The sequence below is a fragment of the Budorcas taxicolor genome, chromosome 24 (assembly GCF_023091745.1).
Source record: "Budorcas taxicolor isolate Tak-1 chromosome 24, Takin1.1, whole genome shotgun sequence".
Classification (NCBI taxonomy): domain Eukaryota; kingdom Metazoa; phylum Chordata; class Mammalia; order Artiodactyla; family Bovidae; genus Budorcas; species Budorcas taxicolor.
Genome location: NC_068933.1, coordinates 496,684 through 511,194, shown reverse-complemented (window position 1 = coordinate 511,194; position 14,511 = coordinate 496,684). Strand labels below are relative to the sequence as shown.

Sequence of the window (14,511 nt, the reverse complement as noted above, 5' to 3'; positions counted from 1 at the left end):
CAAAATCAACAATGGCTGATCCCTTTGTTCAAAAATGTTAACTTTTTGCTGCTTCTCTAGAATGTTTGGAATGGGAACATTGCCGAGGTCATCGACCCTTTAAAGTCATGAATTATTCTGGGTCTATCATTGTAGATTGGAGTCCAGATCATGGGCAATTCTTAGAAAAATGGTCGAATAAATCTCTTAGATGGCATCATGCAAATGGTACTTTGATGGGCAATGGAAATGAAACAATTTAATGGCAGCAATTTGCACTTGTCCCTCCTCAATTACAATTGCAGGGATATCCACACATTCAAGGGGATATTTGGAAACTATGGGCAGTTTCTGGTAATCTCACTGTTTGGTCAGGAAACTATACTTTGGATAGTGATGACTCTTCGGGTACATTTCATGTTAATTTACATGTTAATAGATCTTATTCTGCAATGGCATGTGTAAAATATCCTTTTGCATTGTTATATGGGAGTTGGACCTGGAATGATACTGTGGGGTCTATGTCATGTGATTATTGTAATCTAACTCAATGTGTAAATCAGTCTTGGTGGAAAGAATTTGAAAGATGAGCCTGTAACTCCAATTTTTCGTTAGTAATTGTTAAAGCTCGGACAGAAGTATGGTTACCTATAAATCTGACTAGGCCATGGTTAGATTCTTTTGCTGTTTCTCATCTAGTAACCGCTATACAGACTTTGCTGCATCGATCTCGACGTATGCTTGGTGTGGTCATTGCTTCGATTCTAGCAGTTGCGTCAGTAACTGCAACAGCGGTGATGGCAAGCCTTGCATTACACCAAGGAATTCAAACAGCTGATTTTGTTCAAGACTGGCACAAAGACTCTCATTTGTTATGGCAACAACAGCAAGATTTGGATGCACAACTTACTACCGACGTGCTCGATCTTCAACACACCATTTCCTGGCTTGGAGATCAATTAGCTGTTTTATCTACATGAAGTGTGTTGAAATGTGATTAGAATTCTTCTCAATTTTACATAACACCTGTACCATTTAACATGAGCCCTTCAAGAAATTAACCGAGACATATAAATAAAAAGAGTTCTAGACGCCGACCATCTAGAGAGATTCCGCCTAGCCCCCAAAAGGTGGCTGGATAGCCAATGACGGGTAAGACCCTCAGAGGAGGGCAACCTAAGGCAGGCACAGCCGCAAGAGGGGCTGGCGAGGCTGGAGGTTGGCCACATACAGCTTTATGCCTTGCTCTACAGAACATCAATACAAATGTCTTGAGGGCTTAAATAAAATAAAAAAGGGGGACACGAAGGGTTAATGCAGCCACAATAGGGAAAGTGGAGATGTGCTGCTTGCAAACAGGATGTTCTGCCAAGGAGATGGACACAGCCTTGAGATTAATGGTCCCTTGCAAATAAGGGAACATTCCCTTCTTGTGATAAAGGCTCTGGACAGACTCTGCAGTAAGCTGGAATTTCACTCCATTTTGCTGTACGATAACATTTATGCACATGCGCTGTACTGAACAAGTTTGGTCAGTCTGGAATTCTGCCCAGGGGGGGCTATATAAAAATAAACCGCGAGCTTGCTTGCTTGTGCAGTTATTATTTTTCCTCTGGCCAGAGTGGTGTCAGTCTCTTGTATGTGTGTCTTGTTTTGTGTCATTTCACTCGTAATCTCCAGAAATCTCCTACAAATAGTTATTATGGTAACTTCCTCATCAGTTAAATTCCTAATTTAAAGTATAACATGTTTTTTATTAAGAGAAACTAACTTAGAGAAGTTTGGCTGAGAATAGAGAACTATCAATGCCCTTTGTTTTACAGAATCCTGTGCTTTAATAAATCATGATGTAATAGCATTGTATCTTCCTGGGTAATAATTTATAGTGTTTCTTGAGTAAATCTTGCATAGCTGATTTAACTTCTGTGGTCAAAAAAAAAAAATGTTCTGTTTACAGTCACATATTCTCTAAATCTTCATGTCACTTACATGTTTACAATCATTTTTGTTTTACTGTATTTGCCTATACTGATTCTTGAAATTTTAGCTTCAAAGGCACAATAAATCTGGTTTCTCTTCATTTCTTTGCATGAATCTATCAGCCTAGTGATTTAAGGAAGCAGCGTCGAAAGGTAAACTATTTAGTAATTTAGCAGGCCTTTGTTTCTCTGTAAAGTATTAATGAGTCCTTTAACGTGAATGAACACTGTGTGGTTATGTCCTGGTGAATAACTGACGTTTTAATGGAAGTAATGAAACTCACCCACCGCTTAAAATGTGCTGATGGTTCTGTTGGAAATAGGTCATTCATTGGGACAATTGTAACAGTTCGCTTTTCTTCCACTTATTTGCCTTCTGATCATCTCATTCTTGTTTATAATAGACATAGTATTATTTATTATTTTTAAAATTTTCTTTACTTATATTTTTGGCCATGCTGCACAGCTTATGGAAGCTTAGTTCCCCAGTGAATCAGACCAGCGTCCCCGCAGTGACAGTGCCAAGTCTTAACCTCTGGACCACCATGGAATTTCCGCTTAGGGTTTTCTTATAAGAAATGACTGAATCAGAGCCATAGATGTTAGATTTGTGGGAAGCCAATTTAATGATGGTGGGTAGCAGTGTGCAGGAGACTATACTCTGGGCACATACTTTCCGAGTCTGTCATCTCATCCCCAGGTGAGGTCCTTGCTGCAGGGAGACTCCCGTCCAGGGTATCTGCACTTAGTCAGATGCTCTCGCTGCCCCATAGCCCCGCTTCTCTTGAACAAGTCAGTCCTTTAAGATGGCGTTAAGCTAGAACAAGGGGGTTTTTTGTACTTGGGGGAAAGCATAGCTAATAGATTTTCAAATAAGTTTCTGGTTATAATGTAAAGCATGTGTGATTGCCATTTTCAAAACAGTCTATTGTTAGCCAATTTTACACTTACCTTACTCCCTCAGCTGCCAGCTTTACAGGAAGAGGTAGGAGATGACAAGACTGCCATCAAATGTGAAACGTCGACCCCCGCCTCGCCACGGTCCCTTCGGCTGGACCGCCTGCACACAGGGTCGCTGCGCACAGCCACCCACGGGGACATCGGACGCCCACAAGTAAGCGGCTTGTGTGTGCTTCGTCAGTTTCAGGAGCCCTGCATCTCTTGTCTTCAAAGAGTTGCAAGGATGATTTTAAAGGAATACCATTGGGTTCAGTGCGGGTGTTTAGTGGTGAACTTCAGGTGCTGGGGAAGAAGAGCTCAGTGACCTCAGTGATTTTAGAAAACGTCCTTCTCTACAGATTGACTCCTGTGGGAGCTTTCTTCCTGCTCTTGATAGAGGTCTGCCTGGCCTGGGGCACGTTCCTGACCGTGAGGGCCCCATGCCTCTTGGGTTCACTCTTGAGGGTCCCTCCCTTTTCCTCAGGGGTCTCCTCTCAGGAGACTCTGTCCCCTCCTGTGACTGACACTGTCCTCATTCAGACCACCACCTGAGCTCCCATCCTGAGCCAGGCAGCACTCAAGGGAGGGCACGTGTGGTCACTTGACCAGCAGCCCTGCACGGTGACCATTGCTCTCCTGCCACGGCCGGGGATGGTCACCCTGCAGGAGGCGGGGGAACTGCCCAGAGAAGGGGAGCTCGCCTTCTCCTGGAGCGTTGTCACCTTTCGAGCAGCAACCCTGAGGGAGGGTCAGAGCGCCCTCTGCACCAGCTGGCCTGGAGTCAAGCCCTCCTTGGGGAAGAGCTCGAGGCAGAGAATCTCAGCTTCCCGGGGCGGTTGTCTGTGTCCAGGAGCCTGCATTGCTCGTGTGGAGCGCGTTTGGTGAAGGAGACTCCACTGTCTGCTGTGAGGTTGAGGCGCGGGTGTTGCTGGGTGCCCGTTTCTATCACTAGCTCTTGTGGAGGGGTGTGTGTGTGCATGAGGGTGCCAGTTAAAGGTTGTTTTCTCCCCCCAAAGCTCGACAGGCTCTCAGGACAACCCCGGGAACAACCCCAGCAGCAGCACCAGCAGGCAGGACTCGCTGCACAAAGCCCCAAAGTAGAAGGGCATGAAGTCCTCCATCAGCCGCTTGTTTTGCAAGAAGGAAAAGGGCCGGCCTGAACACCCCGGCAAGGAGGCGTTAGGACCAGGTGGGTGCTTCACCGTTCACAGGGAGGAGGGCCTGCAGGCATGTCTCCCCCATTGTCCCCACAAGGCTCCTGTCACTCACACTGGGAGTCCTAGGAGCAGGAGCAGAGGAGGCGTCTGTCTTCTCAATGGGTCTGAGATGATCGGATGAGTTAATGAGTGGATGGGTGGATGGATGGATGGATGGATTGATTAGTGGGTGGATGGATGGATGAATAGATGGCTGGCTGGATGGGTGGATGACCGGAGCATGGAATGAATAAAGCAGATTGTGCTCCAATGCTAGAAACATATTCTATGAAATTGATTGAGTAGGAGCTGGGCAATGACTGTTTTCTCCTAACAGTGACACGTGTTTGGAAACGGCCTAAGTGCTCATCAGTGAATGGTGAAGTGCAATCTGTGGACACCCCACAAGGAACAGCCCGCTCTCCTTCCTGCCACCTTCCCCATCCCCAGGAGCTCATCAGGGGTTCTACCCATGCCCCCCACCCCATCCCACAGCCACACAGGTCCTCCTGGGGTCCCTTCATCACACAGGGTTGTCATCAGGCCCCCATCACACTCAGCATCCTCCCCTTGACAACAGCATATGTTCCTGCCACTTCAGCCACAGATTTGTTGAGTCTTGTTTGTGCTAGGTGTGGGATTTACAGGGGCAAGTAAAGCAGATGTGGTGTGGAGCACAAATAAGTGACAAGAGAGAAAAAGGAGCAGGTTATTAAATGCTATCCATATTGTTAATAAATACAACGCTGAGATGGATGTTGCATGATTATATACCAGATGCTGTGTGTGCCCCTTACCAAGCAGGTGTTGCTCCTTCCCGATTTACAGAGGAGGACACAGTGATGGCCACGCGGTCAGGGAGCGGTAAGGGCAGGTTCACACGCACGCAGCAGGACCAGGCACTTTGCCAAGCCCCAGCCACCTCTCCAGTGGATACAACAGGAATGAGATGGTTCTATGGCATGATGATTCAATGGACGTGAGTTGGAGCAAATTCCAGGAGTTACTGAAGGACAGGAAAGACTGGAGTGCTGCAGTCTGCGGAGTGCCAAAGAGTTGGACACAACTGAACGACTGAACTAAAACCTGAGTGTGTGCTAACCTGCTTTAGTCGTGTCTGACTCTTTGCGACCCCAGGGACTGTAGCCCACTAGCTCCTCTGTCCATGGGATTCTCCAGGTAAGAATACTAGAGTGGGTTGCCATGCCCTCCTCCAGGGCATCTTCTCTACCCAGGGATCGAACCCACATCTCTTGTTATCTGTTGCATTGGCAGGCAGGATCTTTACCCCTAGCACTACCTGGAAAGCCCCAGTGAACGCTGACAACTAGAAATGCAGAAAATCAGGGCTGCTCCTAAGTTAAACTGGAAGAGCAGCAAGTACAGGTTTTAAAGCGAAAATACACGATGAGCGACAACAGGGCCAACAGAAACAAGCAGGAATGCGTTCAACCACATAAAATATCTGTGCCATTCGGAAGAGGAGCCTGGCAGCGCTTGGAGGGACAGTTGGAACCAGAATGAAAACCGAGGCCATGGTCAGCAGTGCCCTCCCACACGGCCCAGGTTGTGTGGTGTCACTCATTGGGCTTCCTGCATCCCCAGAGCTGCTGGCAGTGACATCTCCAAGTGTCAGGCCAGACAGCATCCCCGTGTGAGCTAAGACATCACTGCTCGCCTTCCAGTGCTGCTGTGGGGCCCTCTGTGGGCAGCCACCCTCATCCCCTGCCCTGCTACCTGCTGGGACCCAGCTGTCCCCCTGGGACCTTTTCAGGCCTTGAGCTTGAGTGTTCCCAGCCCTCTGCCACGCCGGACTGGGACACGACTCAGGACTTCGGCTTGAGATGTCAAGGAGACCTTCAGTCTGGAAGGACACCGCCGTGGGAGCTGGAGAGCAAAGCCTGCATGAGGAGGAGGCAGAGCTCGGGAACGTGCCCACAGCCTCCACTGCATCCTGCACAAGTGCCTCTTTGCCTCTCCTTGACCAGAAAGAAACCCCAGCTGCTGCTGCTCTGCTGGTGATTCCTAAAGATGCATCTCCTGCAAGAGCTATTGTCCTGCTGCTCTGGGGCTGCCTGAGTGTGTTCAGGAGTGTCTGACAAGTAGGGCTGTCTCACTTCATACTGGAGGTGGGATACTGGGAAAGGGTCAGAGGGTGGGGGAGGGTCTGACTTTGGGGAGGGCCTGATGCTGGACTAGGGCGTGATGCTGGACTAGGGTCTGATGCTGGGGGAATGTCTGATGCTGGGGGAGGGTCTGATGCTCAACTAGGTTCTGACACTCGGTGAGGATCTGATGCTGGGTGAGGGCCTGATGGTGGACTAGGGTTTGACATTCGGTGAGAGTCTGGTCCTGGGGGAGGGTCTGATGCTGGACTAGGGCCTGATGCTGGGGGGAACCTCTGATACTGGGGGGAACCTCTGATGCTGGAGTAGGACATGATGCTGGGGGAGTGCCTGATGCTATGGGAGGGTCTGATACTGGAGTAGGGCCTGATGCTGAGGGAGCGTCTGACGCTGGAAGAGGGCCTGATGCTTGGGAAGGGCCTGATGCTGGATTAGGGCCTGATGCTCAGGGGCACATTTGATGCTGGACTAGGGCCTGATGCTGGGGGAAGGTCTAATTCTGGACTAGGGCCTGATGTTGGGGGGCACATCTGATGCTGGACTGGTACCTGATGCTGTAGGAGGGCCTGATGCTGGGGGGAAGGTCTGATGATGCTGGACAGCCTGCTCCCAGATGTACATGGAGTTGTGGGAGGGACACCCGTGCGTGTGGACGCGAGGGAGCCTTGGCCGTGCTCTCACCACTCCGGTGGCAGCGAGGCGCCAGGGTCACGTTCTCTGCTGCTGAGGGCTCTCCCGGGCCGACCTCTGGAGACCCGCTGATCCTCACTCCCGGGGCGTGGGCTCCGTGCACCCGCAGGACCAGGCCGGCCTGTACTCACCCTGAAACTCAGCAGGAGCAAGTCCTGACTGTAGCGGATTCCAGCCTCTGCGTTCCCACCACGCTGCCCGGTCCCAGGAGCATGGGAGGAAGTGTGCAAACACAGATTGCGGTTAGTCGTGCAATGTCACAGGGGGTACGAGGACACACACGCACACCTGCAGCAGTGCCCGCTCCTACTGAGGGTCTGGCGAAACTTCTAGAGGGTGGATGAGCTGGAGAGAGCGAGCCTGGGGGCTGCCACGTAGGGTCCCTGCCACCCGGTGGGGGGATGGGGTGGGGAGGGCGGTCACACTAGAGCAACAACGGCACATTTGATGACAGAAATGCTGTCATGGGGACAGCTACTCCTGGTGAGCAGCTGCCAGTCTCTCCTTAGACCTCCGGATTCACAGGGCTGCTGGACCTCTCTTCCAGCCCTCACAGGATCTGTGAGACGGGACATGGGGAGGGACTGGTTACTTGCGGGTCAGCGGCCGGGCACTGGTGGCCTGGAGCCCCCTGATCTGCTGTCCTGGGGGCTGGGCTGCTCTCCCCAGGCTGCTTCAGGAGGGCAGAGCACGGGGCTGATCTAAGAAAGTGGAAACTCAGTCTCAGCCTCCCTCGGAAATGTCACCACTGACATTTTCTTGTCACAACACAGGCTGTAGGGCCCAATGAGTCAGCCTGACCCCCCAACCCCCGCTCCAAGTTCACTAAGAAATCTACATAAACCGCTAGCAGAAACCGGCTGCTCCCAATTCAACGTTTTCTGTCTTTCCTTGGGCCCACCAAGAACACATCTGATGAGTCTCTGGCCAGGGTTCCAGAGAGGGCTGAAGACAGTGGGGGCTGCTGATAGAGCAGGCCACCTGTCCAAGCCCTTCTGATTCTAAGAGCCCCAGATACCTGCTGCACCACGACTTCAAAAGCCATGAAAACAACCCAGTTACAGTTTATGCCCTGCTTATCTCACGTGGTTTGTAAAAGTTCATCTCCCATATATTATATTCCCAACACCTCCCTCTAGGATTGTTTCTAATTTACCTAAACTCTAATGTCTACATCACCATGTCCATCTGACAGGGAAATGTTGGATTTATAATGAGAATGGAAAATAAAAAAGCAAGCAGTTAGACTCTTCAATTGACTGAAAGCTAAGCTACAGTTAAGATTTGTAAAAATGAGCTGCATGCTCCTTGGAAGAAATATGCTGTTTAAAAAAGGAGAGAGACACTGGGTCCCCCCTACCCCTGGTTAAGCGTATTATTGAGTTCTGGTGAAGAGACGATGCTAGCTTCCCCGTAAACCCCCTCACCGAAAGTGCCTAGCTTAGCTCAGGCTTTACCTGAATATACTTTGCTCTTGTGAGAGCAAATGAGAGCAAAACTTATAAATCTACTCATGGGAAGGGCTAATAACAGGAAAAAATTCACCAAAGAGACCCTCCAGGCCCCATTCCCACAGGGTGAGCGCACACTTCCTCTGGGACCCCCCAGTGTGGTGGGCACAGCCAACCATGCAGAAAGCATACACTGAGGTAGCCCTGTCACGGATGGGACACTGGGGGTTGAGGGGGGCGTGCACAAGGCATCTCCTGAGCCACAGAGCCTGACCCCAGCCCAGGCTGTCTGGCCGTCTATCTTGCCATCAAGTGGGGGACACAGCGGCCCTGAGCACCCAACCTGAACTAGCAGCGTTCTCTGGCAGAGAGGCTGTCGGGGAAAACCAGAGCTGAGTCTGAAAGGGCAACTGCCAGGCCATGTATTTATGGCCCGGCTGAACTCGGGGGAGGACCTCTCCCGGCCTTGCCTTCTTTGTTCACCCCATTGACTGACAGTGTGCAAGGGATGGACGACAGTGAGGACAGGTGGAGGACAGGAAGGTGGATGCTGCTGTCACTGAATTTGGACTCGGCCATCCTCCCAGTGGGGAGAGTCCTTGAGGGGCCACTGGTGTGGCCTGAGAGTGACCCTACTGTTTTATGAAAGGGCTCTTGAGCGCTGCCAGCCACACACACATCTCTACAAGCATGGGTGTCAATCTAATGCTCTGAGAACACACATGTGTCTCGGCTTTATTAGTTGCAAGGATATGCTAATATTCAACCAGACAAGAACTTAAAAAAAAAAACCATGACTGTTAAACGTTTATAAATAGATGTTAGGATTCACTGTAGAGCACTGACCCTTGGGCGTGCAATGGCACTAAAGAGCCCTGTAACCTGGGAAGCAGGCCATTCCAGCTCATCCACATTCTAGCCCAGGGCTGTGCACGCTGTCCGACCTGTCACCTACCGTCCGGCTGCATCTTCTTTGGCTGCACCGAGGGCGAGGGCAGAGAGGGCAGGACCCGGAAGTTTGCGGATGAGTCTCTGCACACCCAGCAGCTAAGCCACGGACGTCCTTTGGTCTGAATTTTTTTCCTCCAAGAAGGTGCCCTCGTAAAGCTTTTATCATCGTCCTTGGAAATTACAGGACATAACAAGACAGAATTTAAAACAAAGGACAAAAACAAGGAGCCACTAGCCCTTTAAAATGGCTAAGCTTGCCAATGCACTTTTGTCCACGTGTATTTGACCCCGTTTGTGATGACCCAGTGACTGATCTGCCCAAACTGGGAACAGAGGAGCATGGCACAGGGTGGGGTAACACGCATGCCTGGACCCTAACTGGACTGCCCTGGCTACCCGGGTGGACGTTCCTCCTGACAGTTAGCAGGTTTCATTGCTCATCTTGGAGAAATTGCTTCTTGCTATATAATACAACACACTGTCATTTGCCATGGAAACATTTTCAAGCTGTAACCAATTGTGTCTCACGCTGGGACAGAGCCAATGGATGCTTCTTCAGGTGTCTGATTCTCCTAGTCAAACTCAAGTGCCCTAAAGGTACAAAGAAGACAAAAACTATAGTGGGGCCCTGAGCAGCCAACGGGATGGGAGGCCAAGGGTGAGAGGGCGTCGAGAACTCCGCGCCCCTCGGCCCAACCCCAGGCCCTGCACACACGCACACCTGGCTGCTGGGGGGTCGGCGGTTGGTGGGGTTCGGGGGCGTGGTGGCGTCTGCAGGCCTAAGTCCAGGTCGCGGGTCGTTTGGCTCAAGTTCAGCGTGCGCCACCATGGAGAGGTGCGGTCAGCTGGCCTGACCGGCAGGTCAGAGCAAAAGGGAGGCGCAGCGCACGGCTCTTAGGGTGCCTGGCAGCAGCCGCCTCCATCTACGGCCATAGCACCCTGAACGTGCCCGACCTCATCTGATCTCGGAAGCTAAACAGGGTCGGGCCTGGTTTAGTATTTGAATGGGAGACCACTTGGGAATATCAGGTACTGTAGGCTTTTTGCAGAGAAGGCAATGGCACCCCACTCCAGTACTCTTGCCTGGAAAATCCCATGGACAGAGGAACCTAGAAGGCTGCAGTCCATGGGGTCACGAAGAGTCAGACACGACTGAGAGACTTCACTTTCACTTTTCACTTTCATACATTGAAGAAGGAAATGGCAACCCACTCCAGTGTTCTTGCCTGGAGAATCCCAGGGGCGGAGCCTGGTAGGCTGCCATCTATGGGGTCGCACAGAGTCGGACACGACTGAAGCGACATAGCAGCAGCAGCAGGCTTCTTGCCTCCCCTCTCCTTTAGTGCCCGCCCCCATCCTCCATCGCAACTCTTGGGCTCCCCGAAGCCCCAGCCCCTCCTGGGGTGGGGAGGGGCCTCAGGGTTGGCCGGGGCCCAGCCTCCCAGTGCAGACCTGAGTTGCCTCCATGCAGCCTGCGGGCCCCTCCACATTTGGCCAGCCGTCGGGTCTCCATCTGGGGCTCCCTTGGTGTGCCTCAGGCTATCCCGGGGGCTGCCCCAACCCGAGCCCCAGCCCCACCCCCAGCCTCACAGGCGATCACGCGTGCACACAGATATATCTGCACAGATGGTGCGTGTATCTTGTTGAGTTCTACTTTTGGTGGATATATGCCTGGGACTGGGACTGCTGAATAATAACGGTACTTCTCCTTTTAGTTTCTTGAGGAACCTCCATACTCTTTTCCATAGTGGCTCTACCAACTCCCATTCCTACTAACAGTAGAGGCGAGTTCCCTTTTCTCCACATCCTCTCCAGCATTTGTTACCTACAGACTTTTCCATAAGGACAATTCTGACTAATGTGAGTTTGTAGTTTGGAGTTGAGTCTCTCCAATCATTAGTCATGTGGAGCAAGATGACCTTTTTCAAATGCAGATCCCATTCTATCACCTCCCTTCTCCAAATGCTCTTGTATTTCCCCATCATATTTAATATACGACCAAATCCCTTCATTGCTTGCTCCCCACTTTTTTCTCTGATGTTTTTTCACTGGAATGCCCTCTGCACTCTTTGGGTTACATCCCATAGGGCATTTTTCATTTCTTGAATGGACTAAGGTTCCCTTGTCACATAGCCTTCCAAGATGCTATTTTACCTACCTGAAATTCTTCCTGCATCTCAACCCTGGTTCATGTTGGTTCAACCTATGGGTCTCAACTCAATCATTACTCTGAAAACCCTTCCCTGACACCCAGTTTTTGGTGAGGGAAGGGGCCCCTATATAAGTTCTCAAAGGATCTGCCTGTTATTTATCATTAGATTCGTCTCAGTGAACACAGGAGCTCTGTGTCTTCTTCTCTCAGCATTCTATTTCCAGACACGTATTCCATGCCTCCTAGCTCATAGTAGGTGCTCAATATTTATTTAGTGTGTGAAAGACAGAAAAGTTCTTTAAAGCCTCAAGTTTTCACTTGGCTCAGCACTTTTGATCTCTTTGCATATTTGTCGATTCAATTCTTTTCTTTCCTTGGTTGATGTGCACACGATATTCAAGGCACAATCTAAGGCACTAAGACAATCAGTAAATATAGGTTCTTGCTTTCAAGGAACTCGTACATCAGACTTCTACAATTTAGGGTTTTTAAAATTCTCTAGAACCATGTGAACTTTTAGTATTATCCATTTTCATTTCAAAGCAAGATCGTTTTCCTTACACAGCAAAGGTGGAGACCTTCCAACTTTTAGTCCAATACTTATACCTTTACCATTTCAGGCAACTCTTTTGGTTCCTTCTGTAGGTGTGTGGCTCTTCCAGAAATGTGAAGATCTTTCATGGGCCTCAGACTTTTGTGTGATTTGGAATCATCAAGAAAGTTTCCAGTTATAGGTTCCAGACCACCACCTCAAAGAGTCAGTAGTGAATGGAGTGGATTCCAGGAATATGCATTGTTAACCAGCATCACTGGTGATTCTGTTGCTACAGACTCAGTGCAGTGGGCAGGGCCTGGATTGTCCACTGGGTCTCATGAGGAATGGAAAGAAGGACTTCCACACCACTGTTTATAGCCTTGTGACTAGAAACGGTCCCCAAGCAAGATTCAGACAAACCAGATAATCCCAGATCGTAGTCCATGAGATGAAGGAACTAAGCAGCTGGTTGAGATGGTGCCAAGGGGAAAGGTTGATCTTTTTTTCTGCCCCTCTACTCCTTTCTTCCTTGAGGCCTTAGGGATTCATCATGGAGATTTGAAATAGTTTACAACAGTCATGTTTGTTGAGGAAAGATTTTGCATTTAACCACCAACCAGTCCATTCTGAAGGAGATCAGCCCTGGGATTTCTTTGGAAGGAATGATGCTAAAGCTGAAACTCCAGTACTTTGGCCACCTCATGCGAAGAGTTGACTCATTGGAAAAGACTCTGATGCTGGGAGAGATTAGGGGCAGGAGGAGAAGGGGACAACAGAGGATGAGATGGCTGGATGGCCATCGATGGACGTGGGTCTGAGTGAACTCCGGGAGTTGGTGATGGACAGGGAGGCCTGGTGTGCTGCAATTCATGGGGTTCTAAAGAGTCGGACATGACTGAGTGACTGAACTGAACTGAACTGAACTGAAAAAACGAAGAGAGCTTAAGCTGCCACATGTTTCTTGAAAAAAGTCAACTGCTTTTCAATTCTGGGGTTTCTTCCTTGCCTTGTTCAAGTAGCCTTTATAGTGAAACTAAACTAAAACTAAATAAAGATTCAAAGATACCAACAAAGTACACCTTCCGTTTCTGAAATCATCTTTCCACTTAGTAGAACACTAGCTCTTTTCTTTGTATTGTGACTAGGGAATTAGCAGTCTCCAGGCTCAAATGGGAAGGCATCCACCTGCAGGAGGCTCGGGTTTGATCCCTGGGTCGGGAGATCCCCTGGACAAGGAAATGGCAACCCACTCCAGTATTCTCGCCTGGGAAATGCCACAGACAGGGGAGCCTGATGGGCCGCAGTCCATGAGTCACATAAAAGTTGGGCCCAACTGAGCAACTATGAACAGAAGTATTTCCAAGGACCACACTCAAGTGTGTGTGTGCATGTCTGTCTGTCTGTATCTCCCTCTCGCCCTCTTGGAGTCTGTCTCGGAAGCTTCATCTCTTTCTGCCTCTGTCTCTCCTGACACCGGCCGCGGGTCCGTTCCTCTGGCCCAGGGCTCTCACAGGTGCTATGGCTCTGGCTGAGGAGCTCGCGCCAACCAGCTGTCTCCCTTCACATGACTGCGTGCGAGTGTCTGTGTGTCTGTCCGTGTGCCTGCCTGGCGCTTGTCTGCTCTCTCAGGAAGGTCCTGTGCTTGGCGGGCGGCATCAGGGCAAGGGCGGGGGGTAGGGCTTGGTAGGGCAAAGGGGTGGGGCAGAGGGTCTCTAGTCAACCGCGCCTCCGTGGTTCCCGGTGGGTTTGGGCACCGGGCAGCTGCTGGGCAAGATGGGTGCTCAGGGCCCCGGCTGGGCTGCACCTAGGCCTGCAGGAGGCTCCGAGGCCCACGGGCCTTGGGGGGGCGGGCGACTGCGGACCATGAAGCCAGACACCTCTGGGGCCGCGTGGCCCTGAGCAGCGAACAGGATGGGGGTAGGCCCCCACTGGGCCTGGAGAAGTCCTGGGTGGGAGGGCACCAAGACCTCCGCACCCCTCAACCCACCCCCCAGGTCCCGCACGCATGCACGCCTGGCCGCTGGGGGGGTCCCGGAAGCCCTCTGGGCCCCCAGACCTGGCCAGGCAGTTGCTGGCCGGGGGTTGGCGGTGTTCAGGGCCGTGGCGGCGTTGGCAGGCCGGAGTCTGGTCACAGGTAGTTTGGCTCAAGTACAGTGCACGCCCCCATGGAGAGGTGCGGCTGGCTGGTCCAACCGGCAGGTCAGAGCAAAAGGGAGGTGCAGCGTGGGGATCTTAGGGCGCTGGGCAGCAGCTGCTTCCATCTATGGCCATACCACCCTGAACTCGCTCGATCTCGTCTGATCTCGAGGTTTCACATTTGATGGTGGTCTTGTTATCCTGTACCTCTTCAGTAAAGTTGGCAGCTGAGGGAATGAGTTTAGTATAAAACTGAGTAACAATAGACAGTGTCGAATCTGTGAATCTGGAGCTCTGTGAATCTGTACGTCTGAGAGACTGGCAGCTGCTCACCGGTAGTTACATGGATCACCGGGAGTAGCTGTCCCCATGATGGC

General features: G+C 50.9%; 1 pseudogene; it reads left to right on the top strand.

The window, feature by feature from the left end:
- Nucleotides 1-10,232: 10,232 nt before the first annotated feature.
- On the top strand, nt 10,233-10,352 carry LOC128068420 (uncharacterized; annotated as a pseudogene).
- Nucleotides 10,353-14,511: the final 4,159 nt, after the last annotated feature.